The 16,567-nt window shown below is 39.5% G+C and overlaps 1 protein-coding gene across 3 annotated transcripts in view; it reads left to right on the top strand.

Annotated features, from left to right (window-relative positions):
• Positions 1 to 16,567, top strand: part of LOC124283719 (DNA polymerase epsilon subunit 2-like) — a 71,644-nt gene that overhangs the window by 42,089 nt on the left and 12,988 nt on the right. The window contains exon 1 of one of the 3 annotated variants that reach the window (XR_006900387.1): positions 7,050 to 8,314. The exons of the other annotated variants lie outside the window; for them this stretch is intronic. The gene's annotated coding sequence lies outside the window, so the exon portion shown is untranslated. Of the gene's footprint in view, positions 1 to 7,049; positions 8,315 to 16,567 lie in introns of those variants that run through there. 3 annotated transcript variants of the gene reach the window in all.

Genomic DNA, 16,567 nt, shown 5'->3' with positions numbered 1-16,567 from the left:
ATGTATTTAGAAAGCTGAAAATTAATGCATTCCAAACATAAATCAAATGATAAATCCGACTTGTTGAATAATTATTGCAAGTTTTATTTGGGGATATCATTATGCTGCTCTCCTGTCAAATGGGTTCAACAGTAGCATTGAGAGGATAAATATGGTTTCTTGTTTTTTATTGAATTGTAGCATTTAATATGTTTCTTCTTTTTTTTATTTGAATAGTAGCATTTAGTATGTTTCTTGGTTTTTGTTTTGAACATCAGCATTTAATTTGGTTTCTTGGTTTTTCGTTTGATCCTAGTGTATAAAATCATATTTTAACAATCAATCAGATATAAGATATGAGGGATGTTTCAATACAATCAATAGACTTGTTAAGAAAGACTGAGCTGATTTTGTGCTGGCGACAGGGGTCTTTGTAGCCATATGAATCCAGCCCATCGGCTACGATTGCCTCTTAATATGGTGACAAGACAGGATTCAAGGTCTTACCCACTGGGGCATTACGTAATTGTCTTCCGGCAAGTACATGTTACAATTACACATTGAGAAGCTCTCGACCAAAATAGTGATGGCCTACATGCGTCTTTGATGGATCAATACAGGGCTTGCCCTAACTTAAACCATTGTCAACTGTAAACAGAAGGAAGGCCAACTCCCCATACCTTCGCCAACTCCTCGTTCCTCAACCAAGGTCACCAATTTTCAGGGTCAAGGTTAGGTCTGGATCTGTGTCAATGTATTGTAATTCTTCTGTGATTGAGATTAAGGTATTTTAACTATTTTTCTGTCTTAACAATTGTGTTTTAGATTCTTGTCAGAATTTGATTCAGCTTTTGCAGTCAACTTTGGGGGAATTCCAAGTGTGAGTTTGGTGAGTCGTAGGACTGTATAATGTTGTGCCCAACCCACTGAAATTTTAGGTAACATTTTTCAATTTTTCAATTAGTCACCCCTTGCAACAAGCATGGGTTGCTGAAGACCAATTCTAACCCGGATCTACATGGGCACCAGAAACCAGTGATTACCACTATTAATCACAGGTTAACTTGTTTGAGTGGCATTTTAGAAGTTGAGATGATGACTACAATATGGAACAAACTTTTTATTGGATAATTAACTTTTAGACATGCCATTTTCGATGTTTGTGATACAGATTCTTGTACAATTCTGTCAAGCAAGTGTGCTTGCTTGACAACGGTACAAGAATCTGTATCAAAACGTCAATCGACTCACTGCAAATAAAGAAGTTGTTATCCATAAAAACTTGTTCCATATAATCACAGGTTACCTGGATTGTATCTGTCACTCACCTTAGTTGGTATATATCTAAAACCAGCATGATTTGTGATAGAAATCAGATGCCGTTCAAGGTGGTGTTAAATCAAACCCTTTCTCTCGCTCACACTCTGTAATCCATATAGAACAGAACCTTAAGAAATTTCAAATTTTGGATATATTTAATTTAACATGCTATAATAACAAAGAAAGTAAGGATACAACCATTAAAATGAACATTGTTTATGCTTTTATATTATTAGATCCTGACAAATCCATGTCATCTCATTTAACTTGTCTCTGTGTCTTCTTTAGCCCAAACTGGCAGAATATATGAGAAGATATCAAATCTCACTTACTACACACCAGGGTCATGCAATTATGTCATGAGAATTAAAAGTTTTGATGTGAAAAATCTGGTTGTAAGTATGAATATTCAGAGCGATGAACAGCCAGAGCACCTGAACTGATGGGCTGGTTTAGATCACTGGGCCGTGACACATTTCTGTGTCATGCAACACTGACCCACTGCTTGAAACCTTGACAATAAACAGCCTGTGTACTTGATCTGATTGGCTGGTTCAGATCACTGGACTGTGACACTGTTCTATGTCATGCTACACTGGTTTAACCTGGTCAGTGACAGTCTTGTTGCTGGTAAACTGAACGGAATGCTGCTGGATTCTCACATGCGTTTCTTTCATGATGGTGAAATATACTGTTAAAACAGCCAAGTAGGGTTGTAGTATCTCATGTATATATGTCTTCGAGTATTCTAGGTTAGATTTGGTCCTTAGTATCTCATGTTTTCTCCCAAAGGTGATCATCAGACTGATAGGGGTCTCTAGTGTGGGTCCGGTACAGGTCTCTAGTGTGGGCCGGATAGTAGTCTCTAGTGTGGGTCCGGTACAGGTCTCTAGTGTGGGTCCGGTACAGTCTTTAGTGTGGGTCCGGTACAGGTCTCTAGTGTGGGTCCGGTACAGGTCTCTAGTGTGGGTCCGGTACAGGTCTCTAGTGTGGGTCTCTAGTACAGGTCTCTAGTGTGGGTCCGTACAGGTCTCTAGTGTGGGTCCAGGTCTCTAGTGTGGGTCCAGTACAGGTGGGTCTCTAGGTCTCTAGTGTGGGTCCGGTACAGGTCTCTAGTGTGGGCCGGATAGTAGTCTCTAGTGTGGGTCCGGTACAGGTCTCTAGTGTGGGTCCGGTACAGGTCTCTAGTGTGGGTCCGGTACAGGTCTCTAGTGTGGGTCCGGTACAGGTCTCTAGTGTGGGTCCGGTACAGGTCTCTAGTGTGGGTCCTCTCTAGTGTGGGTCCGTACAGGTCTCTAGTGTGGGTCCGGTACAGGTCTCTAGTGAGGGTCGGATAGGGGTCTCTAGTGTGGGTCCGGTACAGGTCTCTAGTGAGGGTCGGATAGGGTCTCTAGTGTGGGTCCGGTACAGGTCTCTAGTGAGGGTCCGGATAGTACAGGTCTCTAGTGAGGGTCCGGTACAGGTCTCTAGTGAGGGTCGGATAGGGGTCTCTAGTGTGGGTCCGGTACAGGTCTCTAGTGTGGGTCCGGTACAGGTCTCTAGTGTGGGTCCGGTACAGGTCTCTAGTGAGGGTCGGATAGGGGTCTCTAGTGTGGGTCCGGTACAGGTCTCAATTGTGGGCCGGATAGGGGTCTCTAGCGTGGGTCCGGTACAGGTCTCTAGTGTGGGCTGGATAGGGGTCTCTAGTGTGGACCGGAACGGGGGCTCTAGTGTGGGTCCGGTACAGGTCTCTAGTGTGGGTCCGATAGGAGTCTCTAGTGTGGGTCCGATAGGTGTCTCTTGTGGCTCCTGTTTCTGTCTCTGGAGATTCTTGGTCAGAGTAGGGTCTCATGTCTCTCTCTAGGGTTTCATGGTCAGAATGGGGTCTCTTGTGGGAGCCTGATAGGGGTCTCTTGTGCTTCGTTTCTGTCTGTGGATTCTTGGTCAGAGTTGGGTCTCCTGTGGGGTCCCATAGGGGTCTCCTGTTTCTGTCTCTGGGATTCTTTGTCAGAATGGGGTCTCTTGGAGTCAGATGGGGTCTCCTGTTTCTATCTCTGAGGATTCCTGGTCAGAATGGGGTCTCTTGTGGGAGTCAGAATGGGGTCTCTTGTAGCTAATGTTTCTGTCTCTAAAGATTCTTTGTCAGAATGGGGTCTGATAGGGGTGTCTTGTGTCTCCTGTTTTTGTCTCTATGGTGATTCTAAATCCGATAGGGTCTTTGATGTTTCAGTGGGGTAGCCCATTGATTAAAGCATTTGCTTGTCACACCGAAGACCCGGGTTCGATTCCCCACATGGGTAAAATGTATGAAGCCCATTTCTGGTGTCCCCTGCAGTGATGTTGCTGGAATGTTGCTAAAAGCAGCGTTAAACTAACCTACCTACCTCACTCACCCATAATATTTCTGATCCACTCATTTTAGGAGCAGTGTGGTAGCTGTCCAAATATTCACTCATGTCAAAGGCCCATATTTCATGCTCAACATAGCCATAATGTGTGTAGCATGCTTCTGGCATTCTTTGCCATGATATATTGCTGAAAGCTAAAACCTTAATCGCATGCTCTTTCTTTTCATTTTCCAATTATAGAGTGACATTTAAATAAATCTGAGTTTTAGAAAAATATTTTACTTTTGATAAGGTAGGAGCATCATTAGTCTTGCAAGTAAAGAAACTTACAGTGTAAATTGTAAAGCATTAAAAATTCCTTGATATAGAATCATTTGATTCATTTCAGGAGTCAGACATTTCTCAGAGAAATACAGGTAGATTAGAAACTGCCATGTTAAAACACATTGACTTCCATAGCGTTATGTCACAAGAGCCTAGAGCTATTTTCGTTCTAGTCTTGAAACAACCAGTTTGTGTAGGTGGACAGTAACGTTGTGACATTTACCGCAGTAAAGATCTATTGACCAGTTGACACAGGCTTATATGTTATGATAATTAGTCCAAAGCCCGCTATTACCCGCCATGGAATGTACATTACTATATCAATTACGCCATTCAGAATATCCTGTCTACAAGCTCCCCAGCAGGGTCTGTCCATTCTGGAGGTGGACATATGCTGAGAAACATTGTTTTCTTGGCACATTCCATGTGAGGAGATTTTCATAAAAGCATCAGTTTACTCATGCTTAAACATAATATTATTTTGACACTATGGTGGAACACCTTTCTGTCGAATTAATGATTCAAATATTTTTGTGTTTTTGTTTGTGGTTATACCATTACTACATTTTTATTTACTGGTTGTAATATTATATTTATGTGTAAGTGATTCTATTAAAATTATTTTTTTAAATAATTGACAAACGAATAACTACAAATTTTATATGTATGTGGTTGTATGAATACAATACAATGCCTTTTGGAAATTGGTCAAATGTAACATATGTTATTTAATTTGGGATTGCACTTAGTAAAGTACAGATTCTAGTAGTTTTGTTGGGTTGAGTCCCATCCGGGTTTCGAACCCACACCCTCAGAGTCAGGCACCTAATCGCCAGCACAGTCAGACGCCTAACCCGTGGTCCAACCCATATCCAACTTTAAACAAAGTCCGCTTAACTAACTCCACCTGATCTGCACAAATGCTGGAGGGTCGTTATTTATTTTGTTTATGAGTCGAATAGAGTTTCTATGCGATCGTGTTCACTGAAAATTACATCCTCAAATAGAACGCGTACATCATTGTGTGTCTTTTCTGAAAAGATGCTGTTTTCTGTACAACTACCAATGATCATAATCAGTTATGATATGTGGCTATCTATTGCAGGACATCTTCTTTGAGTGGCATTTAGAAGCCGGTATGATGAACATGAACATTTATTTATGGATAGACAAGAGCCATTGCAATAAAGGAGTTGTCTATTCATAAAAAATTGTTCCTATTGCAGGACAGTCAAATTATTTGAAGCTGAACAGTAGTTGATAACTATTGGGGGTCTTATGTTCAATATACAGACAACTGGAGGCTCCACCATGAACGCGTGTGATCCATCTTCAACTAACATTCGACTTTGCTTCAATAGTGGTTGTAGTATTACAATTATTCTTCTTGGGATCAACACTCTCAAAATAACTGATTCATATTTAACAGCTGAAGTGTTGAACTTAAAATTCTAAATACTGTTATTCACCAAAAAGGAGACTCTCACACAAGTTTCCTCTTCATTACATGAAACAAATTTTTCCTATTTCCTCACAAGTGTATACTGTTATAAACTGCACTACCCATGAAGATCCGGGTTGGACTTGGTCTTCAGCAACCCACGCTTGACATAAAAGGCGACTAACAGGGTTGGGTGGTCAGGCTCGCTGACTTGGTTGACATATGTCCTTGTATCCCAATTGCGCAGATCGATGCTCATGCTGTTGATCACTGGATTGTCTGGTCCAGACTCGATTATTTACAGACCGCCGCCATATAGCTTGAATATTGCTGAGTGCGGCATTAAACAACAAACCAACCAACTATAAACTCCACACTCTGTCGATTGTTATTCGACATTGCCACAAAAACAATGTTTGCTCATCTTTTAACAATCATGTTCATTCCTATAGTATATTGATTCAGTAATGTGATATCTGATTCTTCTCCATTTTTAAAATTTATATGTACATTTCATTCACCAAACTTGTCAGCTACACATTGTTAAAGTGTAATCTTAAAGTAGGTTTTTCAGTCTGGATATAAATGAATATATAAAAAATATGAATACTTTTTCATTCTAGGCCTGCAACACATTGTAATGGGGAAATCTTGAAATAGGTTTTTTAGTCTGGATATGAATAAATATAAAATAAATATGAATACTTTGTCATTCTAGATTTAACCGTTGTACCTGTGGAACACTAGCTCACAAAGCTCATAGAAACCTGTAGGAAATCATACTGGTAGTGCAGCCACCCTTGTTTCGTCATGCCTTGCACTACCATTATAAATGCTGTTTGATAAATCTGAAGCCATGGCCTTGGCGGGAGATACATGATACCGTCAGAATAACACCTGACATTAAAGCATTAAAAACAGTTGGCATGGGAAACTGCCATTGATCTCCAAATGATAAATTATCTATTGTCCAACTGTATTTCCAAGTTGAGAAACATAATCCTAGATTGAATTAAGATAATACTTTCTCTAGATATCAATTACAAATTTGATGCCCTTAAAAACATAGCGGTTCATTATAAAATAAATAATATTTCTTATTCAGTTATGATCAGTCAGCTATTGATGTAAAAATAGATGATAATTGTTTTAATTTTCAATGAAGGATATTCAGTGTTTTAAGCATGCAGCTGTAAAGTATGAAATACATATCTCGGAAAATATACCTTAAATTCCTTTCTTGACTGAGACTAACTACACATTGCAGCTCACAAGGAGTTTATTAACATATTCTTTAGTGTTTGTAGTTACAATAAAAGTCACTCTGTTAATGATGAACGTATTATTTTTTAGTGACGATTTTGAATTATTTTTTGTATCTGTGAAGGCTTATGTATGTCAATAAAGAAATTAGAAACTCAAATCCATTGAAATCTGTCTTCATAATCTGTCAATGTCTCAGAGTCCAGGTAACCAAGTTAGTACAGCAGAAGTCGTCATGATGCTGTGAAATTGTTAAGCAGTTTTGTTAGCCACTATGTCATATGGAAGATATGAGACCTATATTACATATGCAGGATTATGCACATCTTATAATTCCCAGCTAATACATCTCGACCTTGTCGGCAGATAAACAAGTTATTTGTTCAGTGAATCAATACATGCTTTATTTGTGTCGTGATCAGACAAACAGCTAATTACAGTTGGTGATCAATACACTGTGACATACGGCATATCAGTCCCACGCAGACAAGTTAGCTTAACTCAGTATGGGACAAATAATAACATGTGCATAAATTAACCAAGTTGACTCCACACTGCTAGCGGTATGGGCCATTACCCCGCAGCATTCTCTCGGCAACGGAGGATGGACGTGAATCGATAGCCATTCTATTCAGGGGTGACAGATCGTCACCTTACATCAAAGATAATTAGTGCTGCATCACGGTCCATTGTCACAGATGTTCTTGGCGACTACATACAGTGGGAGCTCGGTCACCTGTTGACCTTCGATTGAGAAGGCGTAACCATCTAGCCCTGACCCCCGTGGGATCAGCTACTTGTCTGTTATTAGCTGTGTAAAAATAGTGAACGGTCCCAAGGTCACGTTTGACAGCTCACCTGCGAAGCATGTTAGTAAATAGACGCGTTCTAACTCTGTGTGTTCTCTAGTATGCTCACTGCTCAGTGTGTGCTGAGCAAATTGTAGGATTTTGTCGGCTGTTTGGCATTGACACGATGCCCTACTTCGGACTCGGCTGATTGAGGCCTCCTTACTTCCCACAGTGACAGACAGACTGCACAGTTCCTTGTTGGATCAGGACAGGGCTATAAAGACACTCGCTACCTCCCTCATCACATTCCAGTCTCATCTCTGTCACCGGACACACCACTCACACTGGACCCTGCTCCTGCATTCAAGGATTATTATAAATCTGAATATATATTGAAGTTTTTTTATTCAAAAATTTTAAAAGCAGATTAAAATTTGAAATTATTTCAAATTCTTCTGTTTGGATCGCTTTCCCTACAGCCAACAAAATGCTGATTCAAAATGGATGTTATATGCAAAGCCCAGGGTATTACCATGACCCCATGTACGTACCCCTGGGCACCCAGGCACCTCTTCAAATGGATGATTATTACGCTAGAGTGCCCTCCACAACTCCAGCACAGTACCAGTATCAGACTTACCCGCAGAGGCCCACGACAGCCGGGTATGACTGTGCCTGTCCCGCTGTGCCACCCCAACAAAGTCTACTGCACCAAATTTTGACTGGGAAAGGATATAAAAATGATGTTTTGTGTATGGGACAGATGATCAAGATGGAGGCATATCCTGACTTCCCTAGTCAGAACTGTTGTTATTCTAATATACTTCATGACGGATTTGCAGCTTATCCTCACATGCATCGATACTAAGGTACAGTAGCGAATCCTATCTGGTAGAGGTCATATTTTCCATTTCCATATTATAGTGTTGAACAAAAGTTTAATCATTCATTCATTCATTTATTCATAATTTTTTTTTATTTATTTATTTATCTATCTATGTATTTATCTATCTATATACAACTAACCGTCAGTATATAATGAGAATGTCAAGGAATCAAGCATAGTATAATTGCCTGAGTTTCTTTTATATATTATTTATGAACATTTAGAATTTCCTCGGTGAAATCATGTGTTTTATTGTACTCTGGTTTTGTTAACAGACTAGTGATAAGAGTATGTTTTCGACCTTGTTGGAAATAGGTTCTTCTGATTTGTCTTTGGTGGCTCTTAAACCGAAGTCTGGAACCCAGAATGTGAATTGTGTTTGATTTATTACATTTTACAACTTTATAAATGGTATTATACTTTCATACAGTGATTCATGTAACATAAAGATAATTTTCTGTTAATCACAATTAATTCTCAAACCATATGGTTTTGGATACAACTATGGTCAGGAAGGGGGGGGCACACTGATCCGTCTCTAGAATATGTCTCGCTCTATTCAATAGAAGAAATTGTTTCTGGAAAGAAAAGGAAAAAGAAAATTGTGAGCATGTTTATTTGTGTTATGAAACCTGTAATCTATTAGAAATTCAGATTTTCTCTTTACATTCAAATCTAGTCTAAAATCAGAAGCTTGTGATTGTGGTGAAACAGGAAACTAACGATAGATTAATTGGAATTTTCAGTCATGTATCAACAGTTGTCGTGCAGTCCGAGAGACCGTAGTGAACAATTACACTCCTGATAAATGCTTGGTATTTCTCGTTGTGTTACCTCCTGACAGATATTAGGTGTGATATTTGACAGGCGGGAGTTGTGTTTCTCTAGTGCGTGTTGCTAGTCTCGAGTTCCTGCAAGAAACCCATTCATCTTGGTCATACAGACATTGAAAACCTTTCCAAAAGGCTAGAGTTCAAATGTGATGCAAGGCACGTCATGGTACCTGCAGACTGTGAACATATCGTATAAATACTAGCATTACATAACATGGAATATTTATGTTGTCTATTATCTATATGTTGAAAGAATGAAGCATTATAGAATATTTCGTATGTGACTCCACCAGTCATGTGTGTTGCATGAGTTGCAGTTTGTCATGACTAGTGTTGGGAATTGGTTAAAATCTCATAATTGATTATTGGTTCATTATCACCGATCAGTCTTAGAATATAATTGGTTAGCATCATTTATAAAAAAAAATCCTGATTATTATTGTAAATGGACAACAAAAAGATAAAGAAAGAAACATATAGTTTTTTTGGGTTTTTTCAAATTGCACAAAATGCATTTGCAAATTTCACATTTTTAAAGGATGACTAGTATGTTAGGAACATAAATTTCTTGGAGTCTTCAAGATAAATTCAATCATGACTTGGAACGAGCTTGTAGTACTCTTGAAATGTAACTGACAAATCCAACCTTGTGAAAAATATTTTTAACGCAAACAAATGTTCCAGTTGCTTGTCGTTTAGTCACTGCGACCAATCTTCGATTATTTCAATTAATCGGACCACCTCTAGTCATGACTTAGATCTATCGCCTTTGAATGTACTATAAACATCATAGATTTGACCATACAAGGAAAATGTTTTAAAAAATACACAAAAACCTATATTATTTATTCTGACACCTTTTGTTTGTTTCCATGTTTAAAATACTGATGTGTATTAACGATTCTACACACATCAAAATATATAATTTAGAATAATTTTGGTATTATCTATAATCTGTTTTTCCAGAGAATGATCTGCAGTATTATTAATGTTGAGATTTCACAGATCAGATATTTCAGTATATCTTTGATTTGTTTGTTGTTTTTCAAAGATACTTTATTCCAACATCAGCATATTTCAGTAAATATATATTAAAACTTTCAAATGCTTGTAAAGAATATTTTATTCCCACTTGAACAAGCTTTTGGTGTTTTTCAATAAATGTGTGTTCTTGACATTCAATTTCAGACTGAAATAAGAGTAATCTGTTTTCTGTGGATTCCAGTTAATGAAACAAAATAACTGATTCTGGAATGATCCAAAAAATAAATACATTTTTCTTCTTTTGCATGCCATTTCACTTCTTTGATATACAGCATCAGGCTACTATACTTAACCCTTTTCTACCTAGATGTTGAATAAACCTGAAAAGGATTAATGATAAATCTTAGAGGGAAATGCATTTCTGAGTCTGAACCATTTATTTTTTAGTTTCAAGTGTCAACATTGAGAGAAATGAACAAGGTTACTGAAAAATGTGCAGAAAACACTTCTTGAAACTTCGTGCTACAGATATGAAACTCTCCATTAATGAGAAATTTCAAGAAAGTCGGTCAAAATAAGGGTGCGATAACATCACCCATGTTTGACCTTGTGAAGACAGTGTGTCAAGACACTGTGACGTTTGCTGTTAGCCCTCTATGTGGAAATAGCGCCATGTATTTCGGAATCTACATATGTAGATACCCAGTCATATGTGTGATTCATGATTGGAAGACTTATGTTTCACACATCAACATACATCATTATTTCAAAGTCAAGATGATTTGGTTCTTTTTGCTAATTTGTATGTTATCCAGTCAGTGCCTTACAGGGATTATGATGAAAACAGTTTTTCCAATCTGCTAGAATATATGTGATTTTCTTCTGGGTGAAGGGTTTTCTCCAAACATTAAAGACATTTTATTTCTCTACTACTTTGTGAAATCAAATTTTAAATACAACCCATTTTATCAGTTATAAGGATATGTTGGATTATTATATTTGTGATTATTGTTCTGTTATTTAATGTCATTTTGAGTCCCAGCATATGTGAGTGTAATGATAGCCATCACATATATATGTTCTAAATCCATCTAGGGAAAGGGGTGGCCTAGTGGTTCGAGCATTCACTCTTCATGCTGTAGGTCTGGGTTCGATTCCTCACATAGACTCAGTCATTCACACTAGATCCATCTGGGGAAAGGGTGTGGCCTAGTGGTTCGAGCATTCACTCTTCATGCTGTAGGTCTGGGTTCGATTCCTCACATAGACTCAGTCATTCACACTAGATCCATCTGGGGAAAGGGTGTGGCCTAGTGGTTCGAGCATTCACTCTTCATGCTGTAGGTCTGGGTTCGATTCCTCACATAGACTCAGTCATTCACACTAGATCCATCTGGGGAAAGGGTGTGGCCTAGTGGTTCGAGCATTCACTCATCATGCTGAAGGTCCGGGTTCAATTCCCCTACATAAACCTGACTAGTCATTCACACTAGATCTATCTGTTAGGATCACAATCCTGCAAGAAATAATATTACAAGTCTTGTAGACTGATAGTCTGACAGTTCTGCCATACTACACCAGGAGCTGACACTAATAAACTAAAGTCTTGTTGCAAGTATGTCAGCTGAACAAATATTTCAAACAAGGTCATTTTGTAAAGGTTACATAGTACATCCTATGTTTGAATGTATAGAATGATTTATCAAAGACGGAAATCAGCCAAAATAATGTTTTCTGGCTAAATGTGAAGTGCTGATTCCTCACTGGGTCTTAATAAATGCAATTAATGCCCTGTCCTGATTGCCATATTTATGAGACAGTCATGGTTCTTACATGCTGGTCGTTAGCGGTAGCTAACTTCAAAGACTTCATTCAGTCTCTCATCACAGAAACATCATAAATTTATCCCACACATCTGAAGGTTTCTGTATGTCATTATTGTATTAAGGTTAGTTTACGGAAAGTATTATACTGTTGTTAGTGTTTGCCGTGATATGAAAATGGTGTCAGAAATTCAAGGCCATGCAAGATCCATTTTGGGGGTGTTTCCATTGTCAACTACAAGGCATTATCCATACCATTTCTTTGGGGTTTACCCTTGTCAAATACAGGGCATTATCCATACCATTTCTTTGGGGTTTACCCTTGTCAAATACATGGCATTATCCATACCATTTCTTTGGGGTTTACCATTGTCAAATACAGGGCATTATCCATACCATTTCTTTGGGGTTTACCATACCATTTCTTTGGGGTTTACCATTGTCAAATACAGGGCATTATCCATACCATTTCTTTGGGGTTTACCGTTATCACATGCAAGGATTTGTAAGCATCAATTTATTGTTTAGCAAATACAGTTGTCATCATTTGTATGAACAAACAGAGGTGTCTGCTTGTATGAACAAACATGAGGTGTCTGCTTGTATGAACAAACATGAGGTGTCTGCTTGTATGAACAAACATGAGGTGTCTGCTTGTATGAACAAACGAGGTGTCTGTATGAACAAACATGAGGTGTCTGCTTGTATGAACAAACATGAGGTGTCTGCTTGTATGAACAAACATGAGGTGTCTGCTTGTATGAACAAACGAGGTGTCTGTATGAACAAACATGAGGTGTCTGTTTCATTAGCCCAATGGTCTAATGGATCTTATGTGTGTGAGGTGAGTGAGTGAGTGAGTTGGGTTTTATGCCACTGTTAGCAATATTCCAGCAATATCACGGCGGGGGACACCAGATATGGGCTTCACACATTATACCCATGTGGGGAATCGAACCTGGGCCTTCGGCGTGACGAGCGAACGCTTCAAGGTTTAAATTAAAATATACTCATACTTTCATTCACAACAAATGTTTTCCTCCGTTATTCAATCACAAAACAGCATACTGTAATACTATCAATTGTGTAAAAAAAATTATGGAATTTTGACTATACCTAATTTTGAGATTGCTGTTATCAGAACCATAACATATAAGTTTCGGGACTTATAATGTAGGAAATAGGATTGACAAGCGCAATTAGCGTCACTCACTGTCAAACACTTAAGTTCCATATATATCGCCATACACATCGCAATACGGGTACCTGAATCGCAATATATTGCAATACATTTTATTTGCCAATACATAGCCCTGCATATTAGTGAGTGAGTTTAGTTTCATACCAATTTTATAACTCCCCCATTTACTAATGCAGGGGCGGTGGGGATAGCCTAGTGGTTAATGTGTTCCCTCGTCACACCGAAGGCCCAGGTTCAATTCATCACATGGGTACAATAAGTGAAACCCATTTCTGGTGTCCCCCCACGGTGATGTTGCTTAAATATTGTTTAGAGCAGCGTAAAACCATACTCACTCACTCACACTCTCTCTCTCTCTTTCTCTCTCTCACTCACTCACTTAATAATGTGGAAGGTGCGGATAAACTAAAAAACACTATCTGTCAACCTGGGAATAGAACCCATGAGCTTAGATTTCTGGCAACCTAAGGGACACAACTCTGCGTGGCAAATGACTAAGACACCCATGTTGGACCCAGCAGTCTTCCATGTTTCCATTCCTTTCTTTTCATCTGACATCTAAATGTCCAATATTTATCACCAAATCATCCTTTATATTCCCGTAGAAGCAATAAATTTCATCGACGATGGAAACATGAGTAGCTTTTACCTGTAATTCGTGATTTACCTTTTTAGAAAAGATATATTTGAAAAGCTTTCATCTTAGTTTTTGTTACTGTATTTCCATGGTGACAGAAAAAATACATATATATTTTTATGTGTAAGCACGGCCTCAGCGTCCTTTTAAGTGCATGTGAGATGTCCCCTTGTCCGTACAACGTAGTGAAATGATACATCACATGCTACATCACATGCTAACAACAATGTAATGACAAATGATTAATACATACTGCTGGTTGTCAGAGGAACTACTTTTGTCTGCCAACAAGCAGCGTCCCACTTTCGATGTCATGTCTGTGATACTATTGATTGTCATGGAAATCTTCATCTCTCACAAACTGTGTTATGTGTGTTTTCATATAAATAAAATATGCATAATTCCATGTCATTTTATCAGCATGACCATTCAATTGTTTTTGTTTTAATTTTCTTTAAACCAAAAAAACAAAAAAACAATTGAGGCCACACCCTCTGTTTCCTGATTGTCTTATAACAGAACTTGTGTTGTGCTATACTGTTGAATTATGTTATATAGTTGTCATACAATGTTTTTTGGGTTATTTACTAAATATTCAGTTTCAAGTTATTACTGTTAATTATTTGTTGATATGAATTGATATACATGTATTTTTATATTTATTGTAAATGTTAAAGCCAGTGAGCACACTGATAGTATGCATGTGAAAAACAATTAAATTCTGCTCGTGACAGATTTGTGTGCTTTGGATTTTAATTAATGGGTTTTTTTTATGTTTATACCTCCATAAACACAAACAAATGTCAGCGTCAGTTTTTGTATATGCTACTATTATAAAGGGCGTGAAATTCTTGTTGTTTATATGCTTGCTTGTTTGTCAACCCGTCTGTGTGGGTACATCATGTGTCTTGCCCACATAAAGGAAAATCTACTGCTAACAATCTGTGTCATGTCTACTGCTCAAAATCTGTGTTGCATCTATTGCTCACAGCCTGTGTCATGTCTACTGCTCACAGCCTGTGTCACGTCTACTGCTCACAGCCTGTGTCATGTCTACTGCTCACTGCCTGTGTCATGTCTACTGCTCACAGCCTGTGTCATGTCTACTGCTCACAATCTGTGTTGCATCTGTTGCTCACAGCCTGTGTCATGTCTACTGCTCACAGCCTGTGTCACGTCTACTGCTAACAATCTGTGTCATGTCTACTGCTCACAATCTGTGTTGTGTCTGTTGCTCACAGCCTGTGTCATGTCTACTGCTCACAGCCTGTGTCACGTCTACTGCTCACTGCCTGTGTTGTGTCTCCTGCTCACAGCCTGTGTTGTGTCTACTGCTCACAATCTGTGTCATGTCTACTGCTCACAATCTGTGTTGTGTCTGTTGCTCACAGCCTGTGTCACGTCTACTGCTCACAGCCTGTGTCACGTCTACTGCTCACAGCCTGTGTCACGTCTACTGCTCACTGCCTGTGTTGTGTCTACTGCTCACAGCCTGTGTCATGTCTACTGCTCACAATCTGTGTTGTGTCTACTGCTCACAGCCTGTGTCACGTCTACTGCTCACAGCCTGTGTCACGTCTACTGCTCACTGCCTGTGTCATGTCTACTGCTCACTGCCTGTGTTGTGTCTACTGCTCACAGCCTGTGTCATGTCTACTGCTCACAGCCTGTGTCATGTCTACTGCTCACTGCCTGTGTTGTCTACTGCTCACAGCCTGTGTCATGTCTACTGCTCACAATCTGTGTCACGTCTACTGCTCACTGCCTGTGTCATGCTCACAGCCTGTGTCACGCCTGTGTCGTATCTACTGCTCACAGCCTGTGTCACGTCTACTGCTCACTGCCTGTGTCGCCTACTGCTCACTGCCTGTGTTGTGTCTACTGCTCACAGCCTGTGTCATGTCTACTGCTCACAGCCTGTGTCACTGTCTACTGCTCACTGCCTGTGTCTCTGTCTACTGCTCACAGCCTGTGTCATGTCTACTGCTCACTGCCTGTGTTGTGTCTACTGCTCACTGCCTGTGTCATGTCTACTGCTCACAATCTGTGTTGTCTATTGCTCACAGCCTGTGTGCTCACTGCCTACTGTCACAGCCTGTGTCTACTGCTCACAGCCTGTGTCGTGTCTACTGCTCACTGTGTCACGCCTACTGCTCACGGTGTCTGTGTCGTGTCTACTGCTCTCTGCCTGTGTCGTGTCTACTGCTTACAATCTGTGTCGTGTCTCCTGCTCACAGCCTGTGTCATGTCTACTGCTCACAGCCTGTGTTGTGTCTCCTGCTCACAGCCTCTGTTGTGTCTACTGCTCACTGCCTGTGTCGTGTCTACTGCTCACAGCCTGTGTTGTGTCTCCTGCTCACAGCCTGTGTCATGTCTACTGCTCACTGCCTGTGTCATGTCTACTGCTCACTGCCTGTGTCACGTCTACTGCTCACTGCCTGTGTCATGTCTTCTGCTCACAGACAGCACTGACTCAGAGAGAGAATGTACAAAGTAGCTTGACAAAAAAAAAATGATTACAATTTGAAAAAAACCCCAGAAAGTCAGAATCTGGGGAAAGCCTGTTTGTCCATCTTGACATCAATATTGTCAAGGACAACCCTGACAGATAAAAACAGTGTCTTAGTTGTTCTGCCTTTGAATATATAAGACACTTGTGTTATGCTGTTTATGTCACAGCATGTGCAATATGTTGATGATTTGCAATAGGACTGTAACGATGCATCGAACTATCGATGAATTGTAATAGCTGAGATTC

This window comes from Haliotis rubra, unplaced genomic scaffold, assembly GCF_003918875.1.
Source record: "Haliotis rubra isolate DU_JTF1 unplaced genomic scaffold, ASM391887v1 Scf32, whole genome shotgun sequence".
Lineage (NCBI taxonomy): Eukaryota > Metazoa > Mollusca > Gastropoda > Lepetellida > Haliotidae > Haliotis > Haliotis rubra.
The sequence above is the reverse complement of the archived record's forward strand: the minus strand, read 5'-3'. Positions and strand labels throughout refer to the sequence as shown.